The 8,011-nt window shown below is 33.7% G+C and overlaps 1 non-coding gene across 1 annotated transcript; it reads left to right on the forward strand.

The window, feature by feature from the left end:
- Positions 1-2,194: 2,194 nt before the first annotated feature.
- LOC136407400 (small nucleolar RNA SNORA51) lies at positions 2,195-2,324 on the forward strand. The gene has a single exon (XR_010751940.1). It is a non-coding gene; the product is annotated as a small nucleolar RNA SNORA51 (small nucleolar RNA).
- Positions 2,325-8,011: the final 5,687 nt, after the last annotated feature.

The following is an 8,011-nucleotide window of genomic DNA, read 5'->3' on the forward strand; positions in this document are numbered from 1 at the left end:
TGAACCCAAGGTCGCTGGGTCCAACAAGGGGTTACTCAGTCTGATGAGGGCCCGCGGTCAAGGCACATATGAGAAAGCAATCAATGAACAACTAACGTGTTGCAAGCGCAATGAAAAACTAATGATTGATGCTTCTCATCTCTCTCCATTCCTGTCTGTCTGTCCCTGTCTATCCCTTGCTCTGACTCATTCTCTGTCTCTTTAAGAAAGAAAGAAAGAAAGAAAGAAAGAAAGAAAGAAAGAAAGAAAGAAAGAAAGAAAGAAAGAAAGAAAGAAAGAAAGAAAGAAAGAAAGAAAGAAAGAAAGAAATAATAAAGACTTAAATATATACCCAGAAGTGGAATTCTGAACCATAGGCAGTTTCATTTTTAAATTTTTGTGGAACCTCCATACTGTTTTCCACAGTGACTGCACCAATCTGCAGTCCCATCAACACTTGTTTGTTAATTTATTGAGATAGCCATTCTCACAGGTATGAGGTGGTATCTCACTGTGGTTTTAATTTGCATTTCTCTGATGATTAGTAATGTTGAGCATCTTTTCATATGTCTCTTGGCCATCTGTATGTCTTCTTTGTTCAATTGTCTATGTATGTAGGTCAACTGCCCATTTTGAATTGGATTGTTTTTATGTTGAGTTCTGTGAGTTCTTTATAAATTTTTAATATTAACCCCTTATGAGACGTACCATTGGCAAATATGTTCTCTCACTCAGTAGGTTGTTTTTATGTTCTGTTAATGGTTCCCCTTGCTGTGTAAAAACTTTTCAGTGTAGTTCCATTTGTTTATTTCATATTTTGTTTCTGTCACCCGAGGAAATATATCAGAAAAGATATTGCTAAAGGAAATATAAGAGACTTAACTGTCAATGTTTTCTTCTAAGAATGTCATGGTTCTGAGTCTTACAATAAGTCTTTAATTTATTCTGAGTTTATTTTTATATATGGTGTAAGAATCTGGTCTAGTTTTAATTTTTTTTGCATGTATATGTCTAATTTTCCCAGCACCATTTATTGAATAGTCTGTCGTTATCCCATTGTATGTTCTTGCCTCCTTTGTTGTGTACTAATTGACCATAAAGTTATAGGTTTATTTCTGGTTTCTCTGTTCTGTTTATTGGTCTATATAACTGTTTTTATGCCAGCACCATATTATTTTGATTATGACTGCCTTGTCATAGTTTGATATCAAGTCATGTTATACATCTCAATTTGCTCTTCTTTCCCAAGATTGCTGCAGCTCTTCAAGGTCTTTTGTAATACTACATAAATTTTAGATTATTCGTTCTACTTCTGTGAAATATATGGTACCATAATATTGTGATAGGAGTTGCTTTGAATCTATAGATTGCTTTGGATAGTATGAACATTTTAGCAATACTAATTCTTCTTACCCATGAGCATGGTATATGCTTCTATTTATTTGTATCCTCTTCAATTTCTTTCTTCAATGTCTTATAATTTTCAGAGTACAGTTTTTATTACCTAATTGGTTAAATTTATTTCTAGTATTTTTAAAATGATATTCTTTTTCCTTTTTTAAATTTCTATTTATTTATTTGTTTTTTTTTGTTTGTTTGTTTGTAGAAAGGAGAAAGAGTGAAAAGAAGCAGGAAGCATCAACTCAAAATAGTTGCTTTCTGTATGTGCCTTGACCGGGCAAGCTCAAGGATTTGAACCAGTGGCCTCGGTGTTCTAGGGTGATGCTTTATCTACTGTACTACCACAGGTTAGGCTCTAGGTATTTTTGATGCAATTTGTAAATAAATTGTTTTTTATGGTTCTCTTTTTGGTAGTCATAATTGGTGTATTAAAATAAAATTAATTTCTGAATATTTATTTTGTATCCTGCCACTTTACTGAATTCATTTATCAGTTCTAGTAGTTTTTTGGTGGAATCTTTGGGCTTCTCTATGTATGGTATCATATCATCTGCAAATAATGACAGTTTTACTTCTTTCTTTCCAGTCTTCTTTTTGCTTGATCACTGTGGTGTGGGTTACCAATACTATGTTGAATAAGAGTGATAAAAGTAGACATTCCTTTCCTGTTTCCTGATCTTAAGGCAAATGTTGTTAGTTCTTCCCAATTGAGAATAATGTTAGCTATGGGTTTTCCAAACAAAGCATTTATTATGTTCATGATTTATTCCCTCAATGCCCACTTTCCTGAATTTTTATCAAAAATGATTTTTGACACCTCCTGGTGCTTATTGCAGGCTGTGTTATTACACTGATTGTACAGAAAGGAGGCAGAGTAAACCCACCCCATAGACACCTCCACCTTGGCTCTCTGCCTAGTCTGTATTGTGATTAGGGGGACATGGAAGAAAGAAAAAAAAGAAAAAAAAAAGATTTTTAGATTTTGTGAAGTTCTTTGTATGCATCTATTGATATGCTTATGTAATGTTTACCTTTCATTTTGTTTATGTGGTGTATCAGATTAATTGCTTTGCAAATATTGAACCAATCTTACAACCCTGAAATAAATTTCACTGGATCTTGGTGTATGCTTTTTTTAATGAATTACTGAATTTGGTTTGCTAATGTTTTGTTGAAGAGTTTTACATTTTTGTTCATAAAGGATACAGGCTTATAATTTTTTTTCTTTGTAATGTCTTTATCAGGTTTTAGAATTAGAATAATGCTGGACTTGTAAATACAGCTTGGGAGTCTTCCCTCTTCTTGAACTTTTGGAATAGTTTGAGAAGGGTAGGTGTTAGTTGTTTTGTTGTTGTTTTTGTTATTGTTAACTGTTTGGTAAAATTTACATGTGAAGCCATTGGTCCAAGACTTCTACATGTTCAGAGTTTTTTATTATTGCCTCAATTTCATTAGTTGTAATCAGTCTATACAATTTTTTAATTCTTACTGATTGTTTTAGAAGACTGAATATTTCTAGGAATTTATCTATTTTGTCCATATTGTCTAATTTGTTTGCATATAGTTGTTCACAATATAATCTTTGTAAAACCTTTGTATTTCTGTGGTGTCAGTTGTTACTTCTCCTCTTTCATTTTTTATTTTATTTTATTCTTTTATTTATTTAGACAATTAAATTTAACAAGGTGACATTAGTCAACCAGAGTCCACAGATTTAGAGAAAACAACTCCACATCATCTGGACAGTCTATTATGTTGTATACCCATCACCCAAAATTGATTCATCCTCCATCACCCTTCATTTGGTTTTCTTTATACCCCCCTTCCTCCAAGCCCCTCTCTCCCTCTTTCCCTTCCCCCTGGTAACTACTGCACTCTTATCTATGTACATGAATCTCAATTTTGTGTCCCATCTATGTATGGAATCATACAGTTCTTAGTTTTTTCTGATTTATTTATTTCACTGAGTATAATGTTATCAGGGTCCATCTATGTTGTCGTAAATGATCCTATGTCATCACTTTTTATGGCTGAGTAGTATTCCATAGTAGATATGTACCACATCTTCTTTATCCAATCTTCTATTGAAGGGCTTTTTGGTTGTTTCCATGTATTGACCACTATGAACAATGTTGTGATGAACAAGGGGCTGCATGTGTCTTTATGTACCCACTTTTCGAGTTTTGGGGGTACATACCCAGAAGAGGGATTGCTAGGTCATATGGAGGCTCTATTCTCAGTTTTTTGAGGAACCACCATATTTTCTTCCATAGTGGTTGTACTACTTTACACTCCCACCAACAGTGGATGAGGGTTCCTTTTTCTCCTCAGACTCTCCTCAGGCACTTGTAATTACTTTGGTCCTCTCTTTTTTCTTGGTGAGTCTGGTTAAAGTTCTGTCAATCTTGCTGATCTTTTCAAAGAACCAGCTCCTGGTTTCTTTAATTTTTTTTTTTAGATTATATTTTATTTCCATCCTTATCTTTATTATTTTCTTCATTCTACTCACTTGGAGGTTTATTGTTTTATTTCTAGTTTCTTTAAGTGTACCATTATGTCGTTTGAGATTCTTTGTTTGTTTCTAAATGTACACCGGTATTGCTGTGAATTTCTTCTTTATGACTGATTTCACTGTGTCCCATATATTTAGGACTGTAATGTTTTCATTTTCATTTGTTTCAAGGTAACTTTAGATTTCTTCCTTGATCTCATTGCTAACCTACTCATTGTTTAGTAACATGTTATTTAGCTTCCATGTGTTTGTGTGTTTTTTAGTTTTTCTTATAATTGATTTTTTATACCATTGTAGTTAGAATGATTGATATGATTTTAATCTTCTTATATTTATTGAGACTTATTTTCTCCCTAACATGTGACCTATCTTGGAAAATGTTCTACATGCACTTGAAAAAAAATGGATATTCTGCAGCTTTGAAGTGAAATGCTCTGAAGATATCAATTAAATCCATCTGGGCTAAAGTGTCATTTAAGGTCACTGTTGATTTTCTGTCTGAAAGATCTATCTATAAATGGAGTGTTAAAGTTTTCTACAATGGCCTGACCTGTGGTGGCACAGTGGATAAAGCGTCAACCTGGAAATGCTGAGGTCGCCGGTTCAAAACCCTGGGCTAGCCTGGTCAAGGCACATATGGGAGTTGATGCTTCCTGCTCCTCCCCCCTTCTCTCTCTATCTCTCTCCTTTCTCTCCCTCTCCCTCTCTTTCTTCTTTCTAAAATGAATAAATAAAATAAAAATAAAATTAAAAAAAAAGTTTTCTACAATGACTGTATCATTGCCAATCTCTCTGTTTATGTCCATCAATATTTGCTTTATATATTTATATGCTTCTGTGTTGGGTACATAAATGTTTACAAGGGTTATATCTTCTTTTAGGATCAATTATATATCATTATTCAATGTCTCTCTTTGTCTCTTATTACAGCCTTTGTTTTAAAGTCTATTTTGTCTGATATAAATATTGATACCTCACTTTTCTGCTGCCATTTACATGAAATATCTCTTTTCATCCTATATCGTTTTCCATACTTTACATTCAGTCTGCATGTGTCTTTTGATCTAAATTGGTTGTCTTGTCGACAGCATATAAATGGGTCTTATTTTTTTATCCATTCAGCTACCCTATGTCTTTCAATTAGAGCATTTAATTATTTACATTTAAAGTAATTTTTTTTTTCTGTGACAGAGACAGAGAGAGAGGGACAGATAGGGACAGACAGAAAGAAAGGGAGAGAAATTAGAAGCATCAGTTCTTTGTTCTGGCTCTTTAGTCTCCTTAGTTGTTTACTGATTGCTTTCTCATATGTGCCTTGATTGGGAGGCTGTAACAGAGTGAGTGACCTCTTGCTCAAGCCAGTGAACTTGGGCTCAAGCCAGCAACCTTGGGCTTCAAGCCACTGACATTTGGGCTCAAGCCAGCAACCATGGGGTCATGTCTATGATCCCACGCTCAAGCTGGTGAGCCTGCGCTCAAGCTGGAGAACTCAAGGTTTTGAACCTGGGTCATCCATGTCCAGTCTGACGCTCTATCCACTGTGCCACCACCTGATCAGGCTTAAGTGATTATTAACAGGTATGTAGTTATTGACATTTTAATGTTCATTTTTATGGTCCTCTTTTTTTTTTTTCCTTTTTTTTTCTTAAAGAAATCCCTTTAACATTTCTTGTTATACTGGTTTAGTGGTGATGAACTTGTTTAGTGTTTTTTGTTGTTGTATGTTTGGGGGGTTGTTTGTTTTTGTCTGGAAAGCCTTTATTTCTCCTTCAATTTTAAATGACAGCTTTGCTGCAAAGAGAGTAGTTATAGTTGTAGGTTCTTGTTTTTCATCACTTTGCATATTTCATGTGAATCTCCCATCAGGCCTGCAAAGTTTTAGTTGCAAAATCAGATGGCAGTCATATGAGAGCTCCCTTTTAGGTAACTGTCTTTCAAAATTCTCTTTAAATGTAAGATTTTGCTTGCACTTATGAAAAAAATATATAACTGGCAAAATAAAAATGATGTCATTGCACAATTCTAGACTTGAAATCAAGAGATACAAATTCTAACATCAACTGATCACTCTAAGAAGAATTTCATTTGTAAGTGATAGTTTTCAACTATCCAATGTCTGATTCAAAGTATAATGATTCTTTTTTAAATAAGTTTATTTATTATTTATTTATTAGGATGACATGGCTCACAAAAACACACAGGTTTTAAGTATACAAATCAATATAACACCATCAACACATCATATCACGCACCCTCCACCCCAAACAAAGTCATGTTTCTTAACAATGAAGAAAATATTTTATTCAACCACCTATTCATTTCATTTTCCTTCCTTCCTCTTTTCCTCTTCCTCTTCCTATTAGCACCACAGCTGTAAGTTTGCATTTCTATCCACTTACCTTTGAATTATAAAGTAACAAAGCTGCCATTTAAGTCTGTAGTGCACACATGAAAATCACTAATTACATAATTTATTAATATAATGATATGCCAGATAATATATAAATATAAGTGAGAAACAAAAAATGAATCAAGAGGATTGTCTTCTTCCCAATGCAATTATTTCTACTCCAAATTTTAAAAAAAGCATGCTTATTAATGACCAAGTTATTATGTAATTGAAAGTAAGCTAACTCATTTGAATTTAGCATGGTTGAAACAAGGTTGAAAGGCTTGTCAGTGGCTGACCCTGTCAACTTACACTAACATGTTCAATTGTATACATCATTTGGGTATCAGCTTCTTAAACACAAGCAGGCTAAAGTCTGTCATTAACTTCCAAATTATCTCCACTTTCATTCTGACTTGGCTAAACAGACTATATCAGAGACAGATTCAGTTGGGCCACTGTTCTAAATGAAGCTGGTGCTATCATAAATCTTTGCTCTCTTTGTGGAATGTTACATCTGTAGGTAGAGATAAAAAGATAGGTAAGAGGATGTTGGCTAACCAGTGAGACTGAAAGGTTGTACCTTCTGTATCCTTTTATCACATCACTAATCATTCCAAATTATTTATTAATTGTTGTCTCTATCAAACAATATCAGTTCTGGAGCCAGATCATCTGGGTTAGAATCCAGCTTTACCACCCTTAGGCAAAGTCACTTGTCTTCACTGTAACTCAGCTTCCATATCTGTAACATGGATATAACCTCATGGAATTGTAACAATTAATTAAATCAATTCTTATAAAACAAAGTCTATAAAATATTTGGTGGTGACAGTGGTGGTGGTGATGTTATCGAAAAGGACCAGATATTTTTTGTTCTGTATTCTCAGTGACTCATTTAGCACTTCACCCATAAGGGAGCCTTGAAAATCATGCTAATTTTGTAGCCTTCCACAAGGCATTTAAATTCTATGAACCATAGGAAAGAAAAGTGTGGTGGCTTCAAATCAAAAGGCACACATAGACTGAAAGTAAATGAATGGAAAAAGATAATTCATGCAAGTGTAAATTTCAAAAAGGCTGAGGTAACAGTACTTATCTCAGACAAAATAAACTTTAAAACAGAGAATATAACAAGAGACATCGCTTCTTGGCCTTTTGGCTAAGATCAAGTGTAGACTATAACAAGAGACAAAGGACATTTCATATACAATATCCAAAATATGAAAACAACCTAAGTGTTCATTGATAAATGATTGGATAAAGAAGATGTGGTATACATATAAAATGGAATACTAATTGACCATGGAAAATAATAAAATTTTACGATTTGCAACAACATGGATGGGCCAAGAAGGAACATTATGCTACGTGAAATATGTGAGACAGTGTAAGACAAATACCATATGATTTTACTCATATGTAGAATTTAAAATACAAAGTAAATGAACAAACAAAGCAGAAACAAGCTCATATATACCAATAACAAAATGGTTGCCAGATGGGAGGGGATTAGGGGATGTGTGTAAAGGTAAATGGGCTAAGAAATAAAAATTGACAGTTACAGAATAGTCATGGGCATGTAAAATACAGCATAGGGAATATTGAAATAACTATGTATGGTGCCAGGTAGGTACTGGACTTATCATGGGATTGCTTTGTAAGTTATATAATGTTAAATCTTTATGAGTATATCTGAAACTAATTAAATATTGAATTTCAACTCTATT

The sequence above is a fragment of the Saccopteryx leptura genome, chromosome 5 (assembly GCF_036850995.1).
Source record: "Saccopteryx leptura isolate mSacLep1 chromosome 5, mSacLep1_pri_phased_curated, whole genome shotgun sequence".
Classification (NCBI taxonomy): Eukaryota; Metazoa; Chordata; class Mammalia; order Chiroptera; family Emballonuridae; genus Saccopteryx; species Saccopteryx leptura.